Source organism: Cherax quadricarinatus, chromosome 31 (assembly GCF_038502225.1).
Source record: "Cherax quadricarinatus isolate ZL_2023a chromosome 31, ASM3850222v1, whole genome shotgun sequence".
NCBI lineage: Eukaryota > Metazoa > Arthropoda > Malacostraca > Decapoda > Parastacidae > Cherax > Cherax quadricarinatus.
This window is the reverse complement of record NC_091322.1, coordinates 37,444,618-37,466,763: the sequence shown is the minus strand read 5'-3', so window position 1 is coordinate 37,466,763 and position 22,146 is coordinate 37,444,618. Positions and strand designations below refer to the sequence as shown.

At 43.5% G+C, this 22,146-nt stretch overlaps 1 protein-coding gene across 2 annotated transcripts in view; it reads right to left on the bottom strand.

Moving 5' to 3' along the window:
* Window positions 1-20,353, bottom strand: part of LOC128699015 (cubilin) — a 421,279-nt gene extending 400,926 nt beyond the window's left edge. For both annotated transcript variants that reach the window (XM_070090389.1, XM_070090391.1), the window contains exon 1: window positions 20,019-20,353. The gene's annotated coding sequence lies outside the window, so the exon portion shown is untranslated. The remainder of the gene's footprint in view (window positions 1-20,018) is intronic.
* Window positions 20,354-22,146: the final 1,793 nt, after the last annotated feature.

The window sequence follows — 22,146 nt, the reverse complement described above, 5'->3', positions numbered from 1 at the left end:
ATGAAAACCAGCATGGGTTCATGGAAGGCAAATCTTGTATCACAAACCTCCTGGAGTTTTATGACAAGGTAACAGAAGTAAGACACGAGAGAGAGGGTTGGGTAGATTGCGTTTTCCTAGACTGCAGGAAGGCCTTTGACACAGTTCCCCACAAGAGATTAGTGCAGAAGCTGGAGGATCAGGCACACGTAAAAGGAAGGGCACTGCAATGGATAAGGGAATACCTGACAGGGAGGCAGCAACGAGTCATGGTACGTGAAGAGGTATCACAGTGGGCGCCTGTTACGAGCGGGGTCCCACAGGGGTCAGTTCTAGGACCAGTGCTATTTTTGATATATGTGAACGACATGATGGAAGGAATAGACTCTGAAGTGTCCCTGTTCGCAGATGACGTGAAGTTGATGAGAAGAATTAAATCGGACGAGGATGAGGCAGGACTGCAAAGAGACCTGGAGAGGCTGGACATGTGGTCCAGTAACTGGCTTCTCGAATTCAATCCAGCCAAATGCAAAGTCATGAAGATTGGGGAGGGGCAAAGAAGACCGCAGACAGAGTATAGGCTAGGTGGACAAAGACTACAGACCTCACTCAGGGAGAAAGACCTTGGGGTGACCATAACACCGAGCACATCACCGGAGGCACACATCAACCAAATAACCGCTGCAGCATACGGGCGCCTGGCAAACCTACGGATAGCGTTCCGATACCTCAGTAAGGAGTCGTTCAAGACACTGTATACCATTTACGTGAGGCCCATACTGGAGTATGCAGCACCAGTTTGGAATCCACACCTAGTCAAGCACGTCAAGAAATTAGAGAAAGTGCAAAGGTTTGCAACTAGACTAGTCCCAGAGCTACGGGGATTGTCCTACGAAGAAAGGTTGAGGGAAATCGGCCTGACGACACTGGAGGACAGAAGGGTCAGGGGAGACATGATAACGACATACAAGATACTGCGGGGAATAGACAAGGTGGACAAAGACGGGATGTTCCAGAGAAGGGACACAGACACAAGAGGTCACAATTGGAAGTTGAAGACTCAGATGAATCAAAGGGATGTTAGGAAGTATTTCTTCAGTCATAGAGTAGTCAGGCCGTGGAATAGCCTAGAAAGTGACGTAGTGGAGGCGGGAACCATACATAGTTTTAAGGCGAGGTATGACAAAGCTCATGGAGCAGGGAGAGAGAGGACCTAGTAGCAATCAGTGAAGAGGCGGGGCCAGGAGCTATGACTCGACCCCTGCAACCACAAATAGGTGAGTACAATTAGGTGAGTACACACACACACACACACACACACACACACACACACACACACACACACACACACACACACACACACACACACACACACACACACACACACACACACACACACACACACACACACACACACACACACACACACACACACACACACACACACACACACACACACACATACACACACACACACACACACACACACACACACACACACACACACACACACACACACACACACACACACACACACACACATACACACACACACACACACACACACACGGTCGGAAGAGCCAGATAATGGTTGCAGTTGAAAAGATTAGAGCAAGGAAACTGTTTTATGTGCAAGTAAACTTAACTCATAAATATATGCCACTCTCTCTGTCTCTCTCCCTCTCTCTTTCTCTCTGTTTCTCTTTCTCTCTCTCCTTCTGTCTTTCTCTCACACTCTCTCTTTTTCTAGGATCACGTGAGACAACCTTCTCAATATATTCTCTTCAAATCAGCTGCCTTAATGCTGGTTAAGAATCCTTGATTAATGCTGGTTAAGAATCCTTGATTAATGCTGGTTAAGAATCCTTGATTAATGTTGGTTAAGAATCCTTGATTAATGCTGGTTAAGAATCCTTGATTAATGCTGGTTAAGAATCCTTGATTAATGCTGGTTAAGAATCCTTGATTAATGCTGGTTAAGAATCCTTGATTAATGCTGGTTAAGAATCCTTGATTAATGCTGGTTAAGAATCCTTGATTAATGCTGGTTAAGAATCCTTGATTAATGCTGGTTAAGAATCCTTGATTAATGCTGGTTAAGAATCCTTGATTAATGCTGGTTAAGAATCCTTGATTAATGCTGGTTAAGAATCCTTGATTAATGCTGGTTAAGAATCCTTGATTAATGCTGGTTAAGAATCCTTGATTAATGCTGGTTAAGAATCCTTGATTAATGCTGGTTAAGAATCCTTGATTAATGCTGGTTAAGAATCCTTGATTAATGCTGGTTAAGAATCCTTGATTAATGCTGGTTAAGAATCCTTGATTAATGCTGGTTAAAATCCTTGATTAATGCTGGTTAAGATCCTTGATTAATGCTGGTTAAGAATCCTTGATTAATGCTGGTTAAGAATCCTTGATTAATGCTGGTTAAGAATCCTTGATTAATGCTGGTTAAGAATCCTTGATTAATGCTGGTTAAGAATCCTTGATTAATGCTGGTTAAGAATCCTTGATTAATGCTGGTTAAGAATCCTTGATTAATGCTGGTTAAGAATCCTTGATTAATGCTGGTTAAGAATCCTTGATTAATGCTGGTTAAGAATCCTTGATTAATGCTGGTTAAGAATCCTTGACACAAGGAATAATAACTATCTTCACCTTCCCTTACTCACACCTTATTAGTTTTTATTCCTCAGTCGCTGTGTATCCTTCACGGGGGGATACTTCCCAGAAAATAATAATTATAATAATAATAATAATAATAATAATAATAATAATAATAATAATAATATTAATAATAATAATAATAATAATAATAATAATAATAATAATAATAATAATAATAATAATAATAATAATAATAATAATAATAATAATAATAATAATAATAATAATAATAATAATAATAATAATAATAATAATAATAATAATAATAATAATAATAATAATAATAATAATAATAATAATATTAATAATAATAATAATCACAATAATAATGATTATAATTATAATAATCACAATAATAATAATAATAATAATAATAATAATAATAATAATAATAATAATAATAATAATAATAATAATAATTAACATATAAATTAACAAGTGAAGCTGTAAGAGGAAAGACAATATATTTTCATATACATGTATACATACTATGTATCCAGAATACTCATTTATTTTATGTATACAAAGCATCCTGTGCTGGCGAAGGTACATCTTGTGTATACAGGACAACAAGTCACCCAGATGATACAGGCTGTATGTGTTCAAGCAGAGAGAGTCAGGGGGACGGGAGTATATGCAAGGGTAGGGAGTGAGGGAGCAGGGATAGTGAAGGGAAGGCAGGGTCAGGGAGTAGGAAGCAGGGAAAGGCAGGAAGGGGTGAGGCATAGGGAGGGTGGGAGACAGGGGAAAAGGGAGCAAAGGAAGGGAGATGTGGGATATTTGGAGAATACACTAACTTCTTGGAGTTAACAGTATACAATATATCTTGTATGTTTGTCTTCTTATTGATTTAGTTATTGTTTAATGAGTCAAGTGCGTGTTTATGTTGTTACTGTTTGTTACACTGCCAGTGTTGTCAGTGCTTGTAACATCCTTCAACTTTCATAATAACTAACGTAAATAAACCCAACACGCTGCATCAACCTCGCGACAATGTGATGCACTTATCCAATCATTCGTGGTTTAGGTTAAAGTAATACTGTATTTATGTACGCCTACACAACACTCTGTGTGTAACTTACAGGAAGAGGAGGTTGTTGCGCCCAACATCAGCCGATATGTCCATGAGAGACGAGGTGAACCTCAGAAGACACGAGGGGAAAAAGGTAGGTGGTGTGATGAGGCATCATCGGAGAGAAAGAAGTTTATCTACCTGGAGTCTACCTACCTGGAGGGTATTCCGGGGATCAACACCCCCGCGTCCCGGTCCACGACCAGGTCTCCCTGTGGATCAGGGCCTGATCGATCAGGCTGTTACTGCTGGCCGCACGCAGTCCAACGTACGAACCACAGCCCGGCTGATCTGGCACTGACTTTAGGTATCTGTCCAGCTCCCTCTTGAGGATAACATAGGATCTATTGGTGTGGCATGCAAAGAGTACGTAACCTTTATTCGGCGCATTTACACACACTCATTGAAAGGCTATCTCCCCCAACCAGCGAACCAGGTGCTAAGGTTGATGATGGGGCCCCGTCGTTCAATCAGTACCCAGGTTCCAGCCAATGAGAAGATGGTTTTGGCAATCGCAGAGGTGATGTGGGTACCACTCTCCTGTCTGCCCTTGTCATTCCCATTCTAGAGCTGGTTGAAGCACCGTCTGCTCTCTAGTAGCTTCTATTCTGCCTTACTTACCGTGGAGTGCACTAATACCTATTGTTGAACATAGTGTATATAGTGTACATACTTCTGTTCTAAATTGATGAAGGATAATACAAGTCAAAAGTTTATCTGCTGCGTTAATTTTGCTCCCTTTACGCCCAGGATAACAGGCCTTTGGGACTCCTGAGTTATAATAATTGGTAATTCCCCTTATAGCTGGTGGGAGGCTGTTAAACAGTCTTGGGCCCCGGACACTTATTGTGTTTTCTCTTAGTGTACCAGTGGCGCCCCTACTTTTCACCGGGGGTATGTTGCATCTCCTGCTAAGTCTTTTGCTTTCGTAGGGAGTGATTTCTGTGTGCATGGTAGGGACCAGTCCCTCCAGAATCTTTCAGGTGTAGATTATGATATATATCTCTCGCCTGCGCTCAAGTGAGAACAAGTCAAGTGCTTCCAGGCGCCCCCAGTAGTTAAGGTGTTTGATGGAACTTATACGTGCAGTAAAGGTTCTCTTTCACATTCTCTAGATCTGCAATTTCACCTGCCTTGAATGAGGATGTTAATGTACAGCAGTATTCCTGCCTAGAGAGAACAAGTGATTTAAAAAGGATCATTACTGGCTTAGCATCTCTTGTCTTGAATGTTCTCATTATCCATCCTATCCGTTCATTCGCAGATGTGATAGTGGCATTGCTGTGGTCCTTGAAAGTGAGGTCTTCAGACATTACCACTCCCAGGTCCTTCACATTACTTTTCCGCTCTATTGTGTGATTGGAGTTTGTAGTATACTCAGTTCTAGTTATTAGTTCCTCCAGTTTTCCATAACGGAGTAGTTGGAATTTGTCTTCATCGAACATCATATTGTTCTCTGTTGCCCATTGGAAAACTTGGTTTATATCTTCTTGGAGATTTGCCGTGTCCTCAGTGGATGACACACTCGTGCACTTCCTAGTATCGTCTACAAAGGATGATACAGTGCTGTGGTTTACATCTCTGTCTATGTTTGATATGTGAATGAGGAACAGGATAGGGGCGAGTACTGTGCGTTGTGGAACAGAGCTCTTCACTATGGCAGATTCCGATTTAACTGTGTTTACCGCTACTCTTGTGTTCGATTCTTTAGAAAGTTGAACATCCATCTGCCCACTTTGCCAGTTATGCCTTTAGCACGCATTTTGTGTGCTATTACACCAGGAACGTACTTGTTAAAGGCTTTTGCAGAATCAGTGTATACTACATCTGCATTCTGTTTGTTTTCCAGTGCATCTAAGACCATATCTTAGTGGTACAATAGTTGCGAGAGGCAGGAGTGAGGTGCTCTGAAACCATGTTGCCCTGGATTGTGCAATTTCCGCGAGCCCAAGTGGTTTGCAAGTCTGCTTCTTAGAACTCTTTCCAAGATTTTTATGATGCGGGATGTTAAAGCTTTGCTTTGCTGCCACCTTTGTGGAGTGGGGGTATATCCGTTGGTTTTAGTGACTGGAATTTCCACGAGTCTGGGCCTGGGGCTGAGTGCATGGGCATGATGTCGATGGCTTTTCAAAGTCTAGTGGAGTTAGGGTTATATCAGAAATTTGGCATACACTGGCAGAGTTTTGAGGCTCATTCATGACAAAATTGTTTGGATTGTCTATTTTTAGACTGATTAGTGGCTCACTGAACACGTGTTTTACCAGGTCCTCATTATATGTGAAAATAAGATCTAGTATGTTCTCCAGTCTTGTTGGCTCCACTATCTCCTGACTTAGGAGTGTGTTTATTGCAGAAATTCAGCAGCTTCTGAGTGTGTGACTTTTCATCTGAGCTGCCTCCAGGGATTATTTTTTCTACAACATTATTTGCTATAGTCTTTTATTTTGTGTATCTTAGAATGAAGTCAGCAAGCAGCAAGATGTTTGGGAATGGAGCTGGGAGGTTTTCCAGACAGGTGCCAGTTTTATAGCTGTTCCTTGAACTGTTGGGAAGTTGCATCCGGTGGCTTATATACAAGTACAATGACTCAGTTTTGGTTCTCGATTTTTATTGTCAGAACTTCAACTACATCATTTGTGGTGTTCAGTATCTCTGAAAATGAGCGACTCTTTGACATACAGGCCAACCCCCCCTTGTTGCCTGTTCTTTCTGTCGCATCTGAAAAGGTTGTATCCAGGTATCCATATTTCACTGTCAAAGTAATCTTTTGCGTGGGTCTCTGTGAAGACTGCAAACCCTGCATTTGACTCCCCTAGAAGTCCACTAATGAAAGGTATTTTGTTGTTTGTGGATGGCTTAAGGCCCTGTATATTAGCAAATATAAATGAGGTTGTGTTGCATGTTTGTTGGGGGGATTTTGTTGTTGGCATCAGTAGCTGTGAGTCCGGAGGGACCACTGGTTGTGTCTCCAGTCCAACAAGGCTCCAAGGTGGTGGTCTATTATGGTTATCTCTTTCCATTTTCTTTCTTCGTTTCCTACCACTAGAAAATCACTGGCCCATACTAGGCAGGTCCTTCTCAAACTCAAACCCACTAACAAAATAGAAGGTCAACTAGTCACCCAAGGTTGGCAGGCTGTCTCCCTCTGTGTTTGACCCTCTTTGGTCCAGCTTCTCAGGTAGGTTACCAACAGATCAGTAAAAATGTTTAATTATTTAATATTGGTTAACGTGGACATATATATGAACATTCAGAAAGTTTATTTTCTGGATATATGTAAATCAACTTTTTTTTTTCAATAAATTTTAGTTAGTGAATGTCGCTACCATGTTGATGCTTTCTTTTATATGACTCTAATTAGCTTAATAGATCTTAAGTACTACGGGTAGAAGCAGGGGCAGGGAGTGGGGCAGGGGCAGGGAGTTGGGCAGGGGCAGGGAGTGAGGCAGGGGCTGGGGCAGGGAGAGTGGTAAGAGTGGTAAGGACAGGGAGCGGGGCAGGGGTAGGTAGTGGGGCAGAGTCTGGGGCAGGGAGAGTGGCAGGGGCAATGACAGTGGCAGATAAGGGCAGGACGTCAGTTGTCATAATAATCAAGTATGATTTACAACGTAGCGGTGTTTGTTTTATGTGACCGTCCTTATTATGTGTGTGTGTGTGTGTGTGTGTGTGTGTGCATGTACTCACCTATGTGTGGGTCGAGTCACAGCTCCCACCTCTGAAGTCGTCACCTGTCACATTCTCTCCAAGTTTATTGGGTTCTATCGTACATATTCTAAACGCACGTGTACAGTTCTCGGACAGACTGATCATTTTAATTTCTAAGTGAGAAGCGCTAAACTCGTGTTGGTTATTCGGCGCAAGGAGCGGTGGAAGACTGATTATCAGTCTTATTCTCAGGGCGTGAGTGGTCAATGTCAGAATGAGAGAGAGAGAGAGAGAGAGAGAGAGAGAGAGAGAGAGAGAGAGAGAGAGAGAGAGAGAGAGAGAGAGAGAGAGAGAGAGAGAGAGAGAGAGAGAGAGAGAGAGAGAGAGAGAGAGAGAGAGAGAGAGGCTTCTACTGCTAAGTACAAGGCTTGGTGAAGATATACGAAACATCTCACTACCTATAACAGGAGCCTGCATAGGCAGTTTGTAGGCAAATGGGGAAAGTCCAAAAATGGGCCATCTCTAAATAGGAGGCTGGCACAAAAAAAAAAGCTGGCATCAGCTAGAGTAGGCTTCAAAACCTGGTAGTTCTTGGTCAAGGACAGACAGGGTTATTCACCTAATGAAATTATTCCACCTCTAAATCGACAGGATGAGACCATCTCTACTAGCAGTCAGGAGAAAGCTGACCTCTTTGCCGAACTCTGCTGCCAAGATGCAAGCTCCTGATCCAGCAAGGGACCCTCCTTGGCTAGCAGCAAGAATTGTGTCAAAGTTGTCAGCACTGACAATAAGGCAGGATGAGGTGTATCTTCTCTCTAAATAGCTGGACCAAGAAAAGGCTGTAGGCCCAGATAAACTGAGCCCAAGATTGCGGAGTAGATTTGCAGACCAGCTAGCAGCACCTCTAATTCACATCTATCAGCACTGTCTAGCACAGTGTAAATACCTTCCCTGTAGAAAGAGGCAAATGTAGTCCCTGTTCACAAAAAGAAGAGCAGAGCAGAAAAATCAGCAACTGCAGACCAGTGTCACTCCTGTCAATCACTGGCAAGATTCTTGAGACAATAATCTCACGGCAGATGTCAGTTTTTAGACTACCACTCACTTATTTGTGATCGTCAGTTTGGCTTCAGAAAAGGTTACTCTGCTGATGATCTGTTTTAAAACCTCTCCACTAAGTGGTACCAGACAATGGATGAATCTAAGGTCAGCTGTGAAGTAGCACTGGACGTTCCTGGTGCTTTTGACCGAGTATGGTACCAGGGACTCATTGCAAAACTGCAAGCACTGGGACCTGCAGCCTCTGCACTTTGTCTCCTCAGTGCTTACCTTCAAGGTAGATCTCTAAGTGTAGTTCTCAACAGGACAGTCAGCAAGACATCCTATTGGTGCATGTGTTCCACAGGGAAATGTGCTTGGACCATTGTTATGGAATGTCTACTTCAATGACCTTCTTCCTCTCGTCCCAGAATTCCATGCATATGCAGACGGTTGAACCCTGACATTTTCTTATCTAAGAGAGGAAATGCCAGCTGCTGTAAATTGCATCAATCATCAGCTCACAGCTATATCAGCCTGGGGTAAGCGATGGCAGATAACATTTGCTCCTGAGAATACATATAATGATGGTTTCTAGGCACCATAATGGTAATGCCTGAGCAGTGGTAAGAATGAATGGAAGAGTGTTGGTACCCGGGGACAAAGTTGATATCCTTGGAGTAAAATGTGACTCAAACTGGTCATGAAGAACCATGTTGTAAATCTTGCAAACAAGGCGGCCAGGAAGCTAACAGTACTTCGACATAGTATCTCGCATCTGTTCGACAGTACAGGTTGCAAGATTCTGTACGAGGTACATTTTCGCTCACACCTTGAGTATGCTCCACTTTCTTCGACTGCCTTTCCTCTGTCTCATCTACGACTTCTTGACAGAACAGAGAACAGAGCAAGACAACTCGTCTCTCTCCTTGACCCAGCCTGGATGGATCTGTCATTTCAGCAGAGCCTTCAACACCGGAGGGATGTGGGTGGCCTTACTGTTCTGTACCAGGCCAACATTGTCAAAGTACCACACTTGGCTCCACTCAGAGGACAGCGAGAAGTGAGCTTCTACACAACAAGACGGGCAGCAAACAGCAACTTCACTCTGTATCCTTCTCCAGAACATCAGTTAATCCGGAATCATTTATTCCTAGGATGACTCGTGTCTGGAGCATGTTAATGCAACATAATAATATCAGTGAATCAAATGAAATTACTTGCCCACAGATGGCTCCAACTTCATCCTGTCTCATGTTTCATAGTAAAAAGACTTTCAAATGAAGTGGTTTAGGTAACAGCTCTTAGCTTGTAAATAAAGTTAGGAACCTTAACCTAACTTTGTAAAACCCCTTGTAAGAGAGAGAGAGAGAGAGAGAGAGAGAGAGAGAGACAGACAGACAGACAGACAGACAGACAGAGAGACAGACAGACAGACAGACAGACAGACAGAGACAGAGATCTCAGAAATTAACTGAGAGTAACTGATCTCCGTGTTCCAGTGGATAGCAGTCTGGTTAGCGAAAATCCCGGAGTTGTAGAGAACTGTGACTGATGTAGCAGTCACTGCTGACTCCAGACACTAACTGATGTAGCAGTCACTGCTGACTCCAGACACTAACTGATGTAGCAGTCACTGCTGACTCCAGACACTAACTGATGTAGCAGTCACTGCTGACTCCAGACACTAACTGAAGCAACAGTCACTGCTGACTCCAGACAATGACTGATGTAGCAGTCACTGCTGACTCCAGACACTAACTGATGTAGCAGTCACTGCTGACTCCAGACAATAACTGAAGCAACAGTCACTGCTGACTCCAGACAATGACTGATGTAGCAGTCACTGCTGACTCCAGACAATGACTGATGTAGCAGTCACTGCTGACTCCAGACAATAACTGAAGCAACAGTCACTGCTGACTCCAGACACTAACTGAAGCAACAGTCACTGCTGACTCCAGACAATAACTGAAACAACAGTCACTGCTGACTCCAGACAATAACTGAAGCAACAGTCACTGCTGACTCCAGACAATAACTGAAGCAACAGTCACTGCTGACTCCAGACAATAACTGAAGCAACAGTCACTGCTGACTCCAGACAATAACTGAAGCAACAGTCACTGCTGACTCCAGACACAGTTGTTTTTGTTGGTGTTACTTCATCACACCAGGTGTTACTTTACCACACCAAGTGTTACTTCACCACACCAGGTGTTACTTCATCACACCAGGCATTACTTCATCACACCAGGTGTTACTTTACCACACCAGGTGTTACTTCATCATACCAAGTGTTACTTCATCATACCAAGTGTTACTTCATCATACCAAGTGTTACTTCATCATACCAAGTGTTACTTCATCACACCAGGCATTACTTCATCACACCAGGTGTTACTTTGCCACACCAGGTGTTACTTTGCCACACCAGGTGTTACTTCACCACACAGGTGTTACTTCATCATACCAGGTGTTACTTTACCACACCAGGTGTTACTTCACCACACCAGGTGTTACTTCATCATACCAGGTGTTATTTCATCACACCAGGTGTTACTTCACCACACCAGGTGTTACTTCATCATACCAGGTGTTATTTCATCACACCAGGTGTTACTTCACCACACCAGGTGTTACTTCATCATATCAGATGTTACTCACGGTGTCCCTCCTACTTACACACTTGTACGCTGCTCCAAGATCCTGTCCATCCCTCCCACGTATGTTGTATCACAGCCCCCACACGGGATAGTGTCAACTTTTCACACAAAAAAAACGCAGCTAGTTTTTTGCTTCAGCTATGTACTATCACATAGAATACGGCAGCAGCAGCACTCTATTTCTTGTCCTGGTCGTTCTCGTCCTAATCGAGTCTTTGATGATGAACGACGAGCTAATGAATACACACACACACACACACACTTTACGACTAATGAGAATTAACAGGCAGGATGGCGTATTTAACTGGCGACCTTTCATGAGCGACTATATTGATGTGGTAGGCGCGTCTCCTGCGGTCCCAGATAAAACAGGGAGCTACAGGCGTGTGATCACTTGGGAAATATGATCGCATTCCTCCTGGAGGAACTGTGGCTTGGAAGCTGTGATCTCAGTGTGATGATGTGTTTATATATGTGCTGGGTCGTCCTTCTTAATGGATTTTCTGTATACTTGAAAGGCGTTTCCATCTCTGTACGAAAGGGCAATTATGAGTGGGATGAACATTCAAGAGTGGGATGAACATTCAAGAGTGGGATGAACATTCGAGAGTCGGATTAACATTCAAGAGTGAGATGAACATTCAAGAGTGGGATGAACATTCAAGAGTGGGATGAACGTTCAAGAGTGGGATGAACATTCAAGAGTGGGATGAACATTCGAGAGTCGGATTAACATTCAAGAGTGAGATGAACATTCAAGAGTGGGATGAACATTCAAGAGTGGGATGAACGTTCAAGAGTGGGATGAACATTCAAGAGTGGGATGAACATTCAAGAGTGGGATGAACGTTCAAGAGTGGGATGAACATTCAAGAGTGGGATGAACATTCAAGAGTGGGATGAACATTCAAGAGTGGGATGAACATTCAAGAGTGGGATGAACATTCGAGAGTCGGATTAACATTCAAGAGTGAGATGAACATTCAAGAGTGGGATGAACATTCAAGAGTGGGATGAACGTTCAAGAGTGGGATGAACATTCAAGAGTGGGATGAACATTCGAGAGTCGGATTAACATTCAAGAGTGAGATGAACATTCAAGAGTGGGATGAACATTCAAGAGTGGGATGAACGTTCAAGAGTGGGATGAACATTCAAGAGTGGGATGAACATTCAAGAGTGGGATGAACGTTCAAGAGTGGGATGAACATTCAAGAGTGGGATGAACATTCAAGAGTGGGATGAACATTCAAGAGTGGGATGAACATTCAAGAGTGGGATGAACATTCGAGAGTCGGATTAACATTCAAGAGTGAGATGAACATTCAAGAGTGGGATGAACATTCAAGAGTGGGATGAAAGTTCAAGAGTGGGATGAACATTCAAGAGTGGGATGAACATTCAAGAGTGGGATGAACATTCAAGAGTGGGACGAACATTCAAGAGTGGGATGAACATTCAAGAGTGGGATGAACATTCAAGAGTGGGATGAACATTCAAGAGTGAGATGAACATTCAAGAGTAGGATTAACATTCAAGAGTGAGATGAACATTCGAGAGAGGGATGAACATTCAAGAGTCGGATTAACATTCAAGAGTGAGATGAACATTCGAGAGAGGGATGAACATTCAAGAGAGGGATGAACATTCGAGAGAGGGATGAACATTCAAGAGTGGGATGAACATTCAAGAGTGGGATGAACATTCGAGAGAGGGATGAACATTCAAGAGTGAGATGAACATTCAAGAGAGGGATGAACATTCAAGAGTGGGATGAACATTCAAGAGTGGGATGAACATTCGAGAGAGGGATGAACATTCAAGAGTGGGATGAACATTCAAGAGTGGGATGAACATTCAAGAGTGGGATGAACATTCAAGAGTGGGATGAACATTCAAGAGTGGAATGAACATTCAAGAGAGGGATGAACATTCAAGAGTGGGATGAACATTCAAGAGAGGGATGAACATTCAAGAGTGGGATGAACATTCAAGAGTGGGATGAACATTCAAGAGTGGAATGAACATTCAAGAGTGGGATGAACATTCAAGAGTGAGATGAACATTCAAGAGTGGGATGAACATTCAAGAGAGAGATGAACATTCAAGAGTGGGATGAACATTCAAGAGTGGGATGAACATTCAAGAGTGGGATGAACATTCAAGAGTGGGATGAACATTCAAGAGTGGGATGAACATTCAAGAGTGGGATGAACATTCAAGAGTGGGATGAACATTCAAGAGTGGGATGAACATTCAAGAGTGGGAGAGAGTGGGATGAACATTCAAGAGTGGGATGAACATTCAAGAGTGGGATGAACATTCAAGAGTGGGATGAACATTCAAGAGTGGGATGAACATTCAAGAGTGGGATGAACATTCAAGAGTGGGATGAACATTCAAGAGTGGGATGAACATTCAAGAGTGGGATGAACATTCAAGAGAGGGATGAACATACAAGAGATGAAATTCAAGAGTGGGATGAACATTCAAGAGTGGGATGAACATTCAAGAGTGGGATGAACATTCAAGAGAGGGATGAACATTCAAGAGTGGGATGAACATTCAAGAATGAACATTCATGAGTGGGGTGAACATTCAAGAGTGGGATGAACATTCAAGAGTGGGATGAACATTCAAGAGTGGGATGAACATTCGAGAGAGGGATGAACATTCAAGAGAGGGATGAACATTCAAGAGTGGGATGAACATTCAAGAGTGGGATGAACATTCAAGAGAGGGATGAACATTCAAGAGTGGGATGAACATTCAAGAGAGGGATGAACATTCAAGAGTGGGATGAACATTCAAGAGTGGGATGAACATTCAAGAGAGGGATGAACATTCAAGAGTGGGACGAACATTCAAGAGTGGGATGAACATTCAAGAGTGGGATGAACATTCGAGAGAGGGATGAACATTCAAGAGAGGGATGAACATTCAAGAGTGGGATGAACATTCAAGAGTGGGATGAACATTCAAGAGTGGGATGAACATTCAAGAGTGGGATGAACATTCAAGAGAGGGATGAACATTCAAGAGTGGGATGAACATTCAAGAGTGGGATGAACATTCAAGAGAGGGATGAACATTCAAGAGTGGGATGAACATTCAAGAGTGGGATGAACATTCAAGAGTGGGATGAACATTCGAGAGAGGGATGAACATTCAAGAGAGGGATGAACATTCAAGAGTGGGATGAACATTCAAGAGTGGGATGAACATTCAAGAGTGGGGGAGTGGGATGAACATTCAAGAGTGGGATGAACATTCAAGAGAGGGAACATTCAAGAGAGGATGAATATTCAAGAGTGGGATGAACATTCAAGAGTGGGATGAACATTCAAGAGTGGGATGAACATTCAAGAGAGGGATGAACATTCAAGAGTGGGATGAACATTCAAGAGTGGGATGAACATTCAAGAGTGGGATGAACATTCAAGAGTGGGATGAACATTCAAGAGTGGGATGAACATTCAAGAGTGGGATGAACATTCAAGAGTGGGATGAACATTCAAGAGTGGGATGAACATTCAAGAGAGGGATGAACATTCAAGAGGGGGATGAAATTCAAGATGAACATTCAAGAGTGGGATGAACATTCAAGAGTGGGATTACATTCAAGAGTGGGATGAACATTCAAGAGTGGGATGAACATTCAAGAGTGGGGTGAACATTCAAGAGAGGGATGAACATTCAAGAGTGGGATGAACATTCAAGAGTGGGATGAACATTCAAGAGTGGGATGAACATTCAAGAGTGGGATGAACATTCAAGAGTGGGATGAACATTCAAGAGTGGGATGAACATTCAAGAGTGGGATGAACATTCAAGAGTGGGATGAACATTCAAGAGTGGGATGAACATTCAAGAGTGGGATGAACATTCAAGAGTGGGATGAACATTCAGTGGGATGAACATTGGGATGAACATTCAAGAGCGGGATGAACATTCAAGAGTGGGATGAACATTCAAGAGTGGGATGAACATTCAAGAGTGGGGTGAACATTCAAGAGTGGGATGAACATTCAAGAGTGGGATGAACATTCAAGAGAGGGATGAACATTCAAGAGAGGAATTTAACTGTTCATCTGAAGAATGAACTTTGCTAGTGAATCAGTGTTATTGTTTCTAGTAAATACAGTACTGACATGGAGTCTTCTTGGGAATATGACCAAAATATCGTCTAAGTATCTAAGGTCTAGTATATTATAGTAACAGGGATGGTGAATCTGACTCTCTCTCTCTCTCTCTCTCTCTCTCTCTCTCTCTCTCTCTCTCTCTCTCTCTCTCTCTCTCCACTCTCTCTCTCTCTCTCTCTCTCTCTCTCTCTCTCTCTCTCTCTCTCTCTCTCTCTCTCTCTCTTTTTACACAGGGTTTGACAAGGTTAAGGATCCCTAGCTTTATTGACAGCTATTTACAGGTTAAGGCTAACTTTATTCGCAAGCTAAGAGCTGTTACCTACATCAGCTCATTTGAAAGCATTTTTATTGTTATGAGATATACAAGTAGGGAACAGGATGAAGTTGGAGCCATCTGTGGGCCAGCATTTTCACTTGATCAACTGACTTTATCTCGTTGACATCATAATGCTGTACGAATGTGTTCCATACTCGAGTCATCCTGGGTATATATGATCTCAGATGGAGTGAAGTTCTGGAGAAGGGTACAGCCAGAGTGAAGTTGCTGCTTTCTGCCCGTCTTGTGGCATAAAAGCTTGTTTCACGCTGTACTCGAAGTGGATCCAAGTGTGGTACTTTGACAATATTGGCCTTGTACATAACAGTAAGGCCACCCACATCCCTCCTATGTTGAAGGCTCTGCTGAAATGACAGATCTATCCAGGATGGGTCCAGGCGAGAGATGAGACGTCTTGCTCTGTTCTCTACTCTGTCAAGCAGTCGCAGATGAGAGGGGGGCAGGCAAACCAAGAAAGTGGAGCATACTCAAGGTGTGAGCGTACTTGTGCCTCGTACAGGATCTTGCAACCCCTACTGTCAAGCAGATGTGAGATACGGCGAAGTGCTGTAAGCTTCCTGGCTGCCTTGTTTGCAAGATTTACAACATGGTTCTTCATGGTTAGTTTGAAGTCAAATTTCACACCAAGGATATCAACTTCTCCAGGTGCCAACACCCTCCCATTCATCCTTATTACTGCACCAGCATTACCATCATGGTGCCTAGAGACGATCATCATTTGCGTTTTCTCAGGTGCAAATGTTACTTGCCATCTATTTCCCCAAGCTGATATAGCTCTCAGCTGGTGATTTATGTAGCTTAGAGCAGCTGGCATTTCTTCTCTTGGATAAGTGAATGTCAGTGTACAGTCGTCTGCATATGCATGTGATTCTGGGATGAGATGAAGAAGGTCGTTGAAGTAGACATTCCATAACAATGGACCCAGCACGCTTCCTTGTGGAACACTTGCCCCAATAGGATGTCTTGCTGATTCCGTTCCATTGAGAACTACACTTAGAGATCTACCATGAAGGTAATCACTGAGGAGACATAGCGTAGAGCCTGCAATTCTCAGTGCTTGAAGTTTTGCTAAGAGGCCCTGGTGCCACACCCGGTCGAAAGCGCCAGCAATGTCCAGTGCTACCACACAGCTGACTTTGGATTCATCCAGTGACTGGTGCCACTTATTGGAGAGGTTTAACAACAGATCAGCAGCAGAGTAACCTTTCCTGAAGCCAAATTGACGATCACAAAGTAGTGAGTGGTAGTCAAAAAACTCTGTCATTTGTCTTCAGATTATTGTCTCAAGGATCTTACCAGTGATTGACAGGAGTGACACTGGTCTGTAGTTGCTGATTTCTGCTCTGCTCTTCTTTTTGTGAACAGGGACTACATTTGCCTCTTTCCATAGAGAGGGCCATTTACACTGTACTAGGCAGTGCTGAAAGATGCGAGTTAGAGGTGCTGCTAGCTGGTCTGCACATCTTCTCAACAATCTTGGGCTCAACTTGTCTGGGCCCACAGCCTTTTCTTGGTCAAGCGATTTAAGAAGGAAATGCACCTCCTCCTGCCTTATTGTCACCACTGACAGTTTTGACATAGTTCTTGCAGCTAGCCAAGGAGGGTCCCTTGCTGGATCAGGAACTTGCATTTTGGTAGCAAAGTGTTCAGCAAAGAGGTCCGCCTTCTCTTGACTACTAGTAGAGGTGGTCCCATCCTGTCGATTTAGAGGTGGAATGAGTTAATCAGGCAAATAACCTTGTCTGTCCTTGACCAGGGACCACCAGGTTTTGGAGCCTACCCTACCTGATGCTAGCTTTCTTTTAGTGTCCACCTCCCATTTAGCAATGGCCCACTTTTGAACGTCACCCATATGCCTACAGGCTTGCCTGTGCAAGTTCCTGTTATAGGTGATAGGATGTCTCTTATACCTTCGCCATGCTTTGTACTTAGCAGTAGCAGCCTCTCTGCAACGAAAGCCAAACCAAGGCTGATCTGTAGGCTTCGTCACATATTGCCGGTGAGGAATGTGTTCTTGTTGTAGATTAAGGATGTGTCCAGCGAAGGCTTTCACTTGGTTGTCATCATCCCCTTGGAGAAGAGCATTCCAATCGGTGGTGGCGAGCTCAGAGCAAAGCGCTGGCCAATTACCTCTTTCCCATAGCCAGGTTGTGCGTGTGGGCTCCTCACCTCGTTCTGTTGGGATCTTAAGTGTCGTAAAAACAGCCTTGTGGTCAGACGATCCAACATAGCCGAGGGGTTGACAAGTGACTATACCTTCTGCCAGATCACTCACTACTGGATCAAGGGAGGAGCCAGAGATGCGAGTAGGGAAATCAACAAAGTTTCTCATGTCAAACACTGCAAGAAGGTCATCAAAGTCCCTCTGTATAAGGTGCTGGTTGAGGTCACCAACAATTATAATATGTTGACAGTTGTGTTGTAGCAGAAGGGAGTCAATATTTTCCATTAGGAAGTTGATGGGGTCTGCATGTTGCCACTGAGGTCTGTACATTGCACATGCTAGTACAGAGGTACTAGTGTTTATACAGAGCTTGTAGAACATCATTTCAAGATGTGTAGGGGTGGCAACATCAATGTGCTGGGCATGAACACTTTCAGAGAAGCACACAGCAACACCTCCTCCTTGCCCTTGCCTGTCTCTTCTCATCCATGAGGTGTAGCCAGCAATTCTTGCAAAATTTTCTGGAGTCCTGTCATCCAAAAATGTTTCAACAACAGCTATCATGTCGGGACGTCGAGTGTTCACAAAACTATGTGTGAGCTCTCCAACATTAGTAATGAAACCTCTAATATTGGCCGACAGGATGCTGATAGACTGGCTCCTCATGATGTGGTCAACTTGAGGTGGTGGGTGTGTGCGGCATGTAAGGTGCCTGCCCTTGAGAGAGGTAGGGTACTGAGGCAGCTGCAGGGATGTAGGTCTGTGGTCTTGTATAAGGCACAATACCACCTGCTGGGCTGGGATAGGAGTAGCTAAGTGGGTGACGTGTGAGAGTGTTCACCAATTCAGAGATCCTGCTGGTTTGTTCTGAGAACAGGTCTCTAAACAGGTGGTCCTGTCTGTCAAGTTCCTTTTTCTTCCGACACTGGTCCTCCTGATGTCCTTTCTTGTAGCAGTAATTACACCTGGTATCTCGCAGGCAGTTGTTGGCAGTGTGCCCCTTCCGGTGACAGCGAGAGCACAGCCTAGGTGCCTGGGAGGGTGGACTACGATTTGTTGCACCGCCTGTGTTTTGCAGATTTGTCCTCAGGTTCTGCCGCTGGAACTGTGTTAGTGGAGGGCGAGACGGCTGTAGATGTCTTCCTCCTCCACGTCCTCTGCCCCGTCCTCTACCAGTTCTGGCAGATGTGTCCCTGCTGTCCGTACTTTGGCGCAGTAGGTGATCAGGTGCAGTGATAGTTCCCTCATCATTAACTGCACCAATCTCTGGTGGAGAAACTCCTGGCTCAGAACTTGCTGATGAAGCACTGCTACCAGATTCTGGAATAGTGTCGGCAGGTGTGCTGACAGGTGTAGGATCAGAGATGGTATGTGCACTGTCAAGTGGACTGGCAGTGGCTGAAGCAGAGATGTCAGGAGAATTAACAGATCCAAGGCTTCCCTCGTTGCTGGGAAAAGGATTTGTTCCCTCTGTGGTGGTCAGAGGAATTGTGTTAGAATTCCCAAAGGTAGTGTTTTGAACTTTGTCAGTCTGTGGGGCCTTAGCGATGACAGAATTCCACCAGTTATTTACCCCTGAGTTAAGCTCAGTGTGGGACTTCCAGTCTTTGTCAATAGTGTCAACATCAGCTGAGCAGCTTACGTCACTTGATGTAGGCTTGCACTGACCTTCTACAATAGCTTGTAGTCATCCCATACACAGGTTAGCTAAGACAGTGTTGATGGCAGAGCTCATGGCTATCCCTTTAACAATGTCTGTAGTTACTTTCTCTGACGCTAAAGTAGTTGCATACTGACTCCAGTATTAAATCGCTTTTGTATTCTACACAGTGTATAAGTAATCTGCATTTAAAAGACTGAAACTTTTGGACACGTTTAGGGTCGACTTGGACCATCAACATTTTCGTACAGGCGAAACGTTTCTGTAAAACAAATTACCTGAATATTGCAAATGTGTCCCATACACCCATGGTTACTACTACTAATACTGCTACTATTACTATTACTACTGCTAATGCTACTACTGCCACTACTACTACTACTACTACTACTACTACTACTACTACTACTACTGCGTAAACATGAGCAGTAGGTGACACCCGTTCCAGGTGATTTGTTCCCCAGACAGACTAACAATAACACTCAGCTATGTATCGTTTCCAGCTACATTACTAAATATGCATACATCAAAACCCTACCTTCGTAGCAAGACTGAAAACACTAAAAAAAAAACACTAACAGAAGAAACTGGTGCTATATTATCATGAGAATAAACTGTGGAAAGGTGATAGAAGGTACTCACCTAGGCGACGAAGATAGTCATTGTGGCTGTAGAAGATGTGTAGTAGAGGGAGGGATGGTAGATGATTGTGGTGGTGGTGAAGAGAGGTCCTTCCTGCCCTGGGCTACACTTCCATCAGTAAGACATTTCTAAGTCACTTCCATCAGTCTCAGCTTCAGGGTACGTAGCACTCTTCCACACGTCACAATATATCCATAAATTACTGTTCCAACCTTCTTTCTCGATAATCAAGTTCCGCCGATTACTTTTTTCCCCGCGGATTACCTTTTAATCAATAATTATCCAAAGAAAGTCTGTTTACGTCCTAAGATGGTAGCTTCACATAATCACATTCTCTTCTCTGTGAGTTTTAACAAAAGATAATTAAGAGGGTCACAAAAGAGAAACATGTTAAATATATATAGTATAAAACACCGCTTAACTTGGGTCACACTTCTCAGGAAACAGGACAAATACTTCCCGAGACAGGAACTTGTCCACCACGTAACTCATCATTGTAAACATTGCACCAGCTCACACGATACTTCATGAATAATAATTATTTATTTATTTATTCATTTATTTTATTTATACGACGACGAGATACGGTGCTGGCTATCACTGGCCCTATAAAACCACAACAACGACAAACAGAACGGCTTTTAAGAGATCGTATATAACTGGATCATTTAATATATACCTCAATAATCAGTGGATAATGATATATATATATATATATATATATATATATATATATATATATATATATATATATATATATATATATATATATATATATATATATATATATACTGAGGATGGAATACTGCAGCATAAGACAGAACAGTCGCTTCATGACACCGATTCGTTTCACTCACAGAACCGATGTTTCACTCACAAGTTTGATGTGATAAGATAAGATTTCGTTCGGATTTTTAACCCCGGGGGGTTAGCCACCCAGGATAACCCAAGAAAGTCGAGGACTGTCTAACTTATTTCCATTGGGGTCCTTAATCTTGTCCCCCAGGATGCGACCCTCACCAGTCGACTAACACCCAGGTACCTATTTGCTGCTAGGTGAACAGGACAACAGGTGTAAGGAAACGTGTCGAAATGTTTCCACCCGCCGGGAATCGAACCCGGGCCCTCCGTGTGTGAAGCGGGAGCTTTAGCCACCAGGCCACCGGGCCACCACACTTATAAGGTCGAATTAGATAGGGAGAATGACGAAGAAAACTGTGTGTGTGTGTGAGAGAGAGACAGAGAGAGAGAGGGACAGAGAAGGAGAGAGAGACAGAGAGAGAGAGAGAATAGCGGAATATATTTAGAATATGTCTTGCCAACTAGGTGACTGGTGTATTGGGCATTCCATACCCAACAAGTAGAAGGCAGAGCAAGAGAATATCCAACCAGTGGGCAGAGCAAGAGAATATCCAACCAGTGGGCAGAGCAAGAGAATATCCAACCAGTGGGCAGAGCAAGAGAATATCCAACCAGTGGGCAGAGCAAGAGAATATCCAACCAGTGGGCAGAGCAAGAGAATATCCAACCAGTGGGCAGAGCAAGAGAATATCCAACCAGTGGGCAGAGCAAGAGAATATCCAACCAGTGGGCAGAGCAAGAGAATATCCAACCAGTGGGCATAGCAAGAGAATATCCAACCAGTGGGCAGAGCAAGAGAATATCCAACCAGTGGGCAGAGCAAGAGAATATCCAACCAGTGGGCAGAGCAAGAGAATATCCAACCAGTGGGCATAGCAAGAGAATATCCAACCAGTGGGCAGAGCAAGAGAATATCCAACCAGTGGGCAGAGCAAGAGAATATCCAACCAGTGGGCAGAGCAAGAGAATATCCAACCAGTGGGCAGAGCAAGAGAATATCCAACCAAAGGAAGGCAGCACAAGAGAATATAGATACACAAAAGAGTCAGTAACCAGGAGCTAGAAGAAATAAGAAGACGGGAGGAACACAGGATTAGATGCTGTATACTGTACACCATCATCTTCATCTTCTACTCTTCCTGCGCCTTCTCCACCTTCTGCCTCTAACATTTGCCTTCTCTCTCTTCCCCTCCCTCCTTTCTCCTCATTCTCCTCCTTCTCCTTCTGTTGACCATCCTCCTCTTGTATCTCTGTTCTTCCCCGTCTC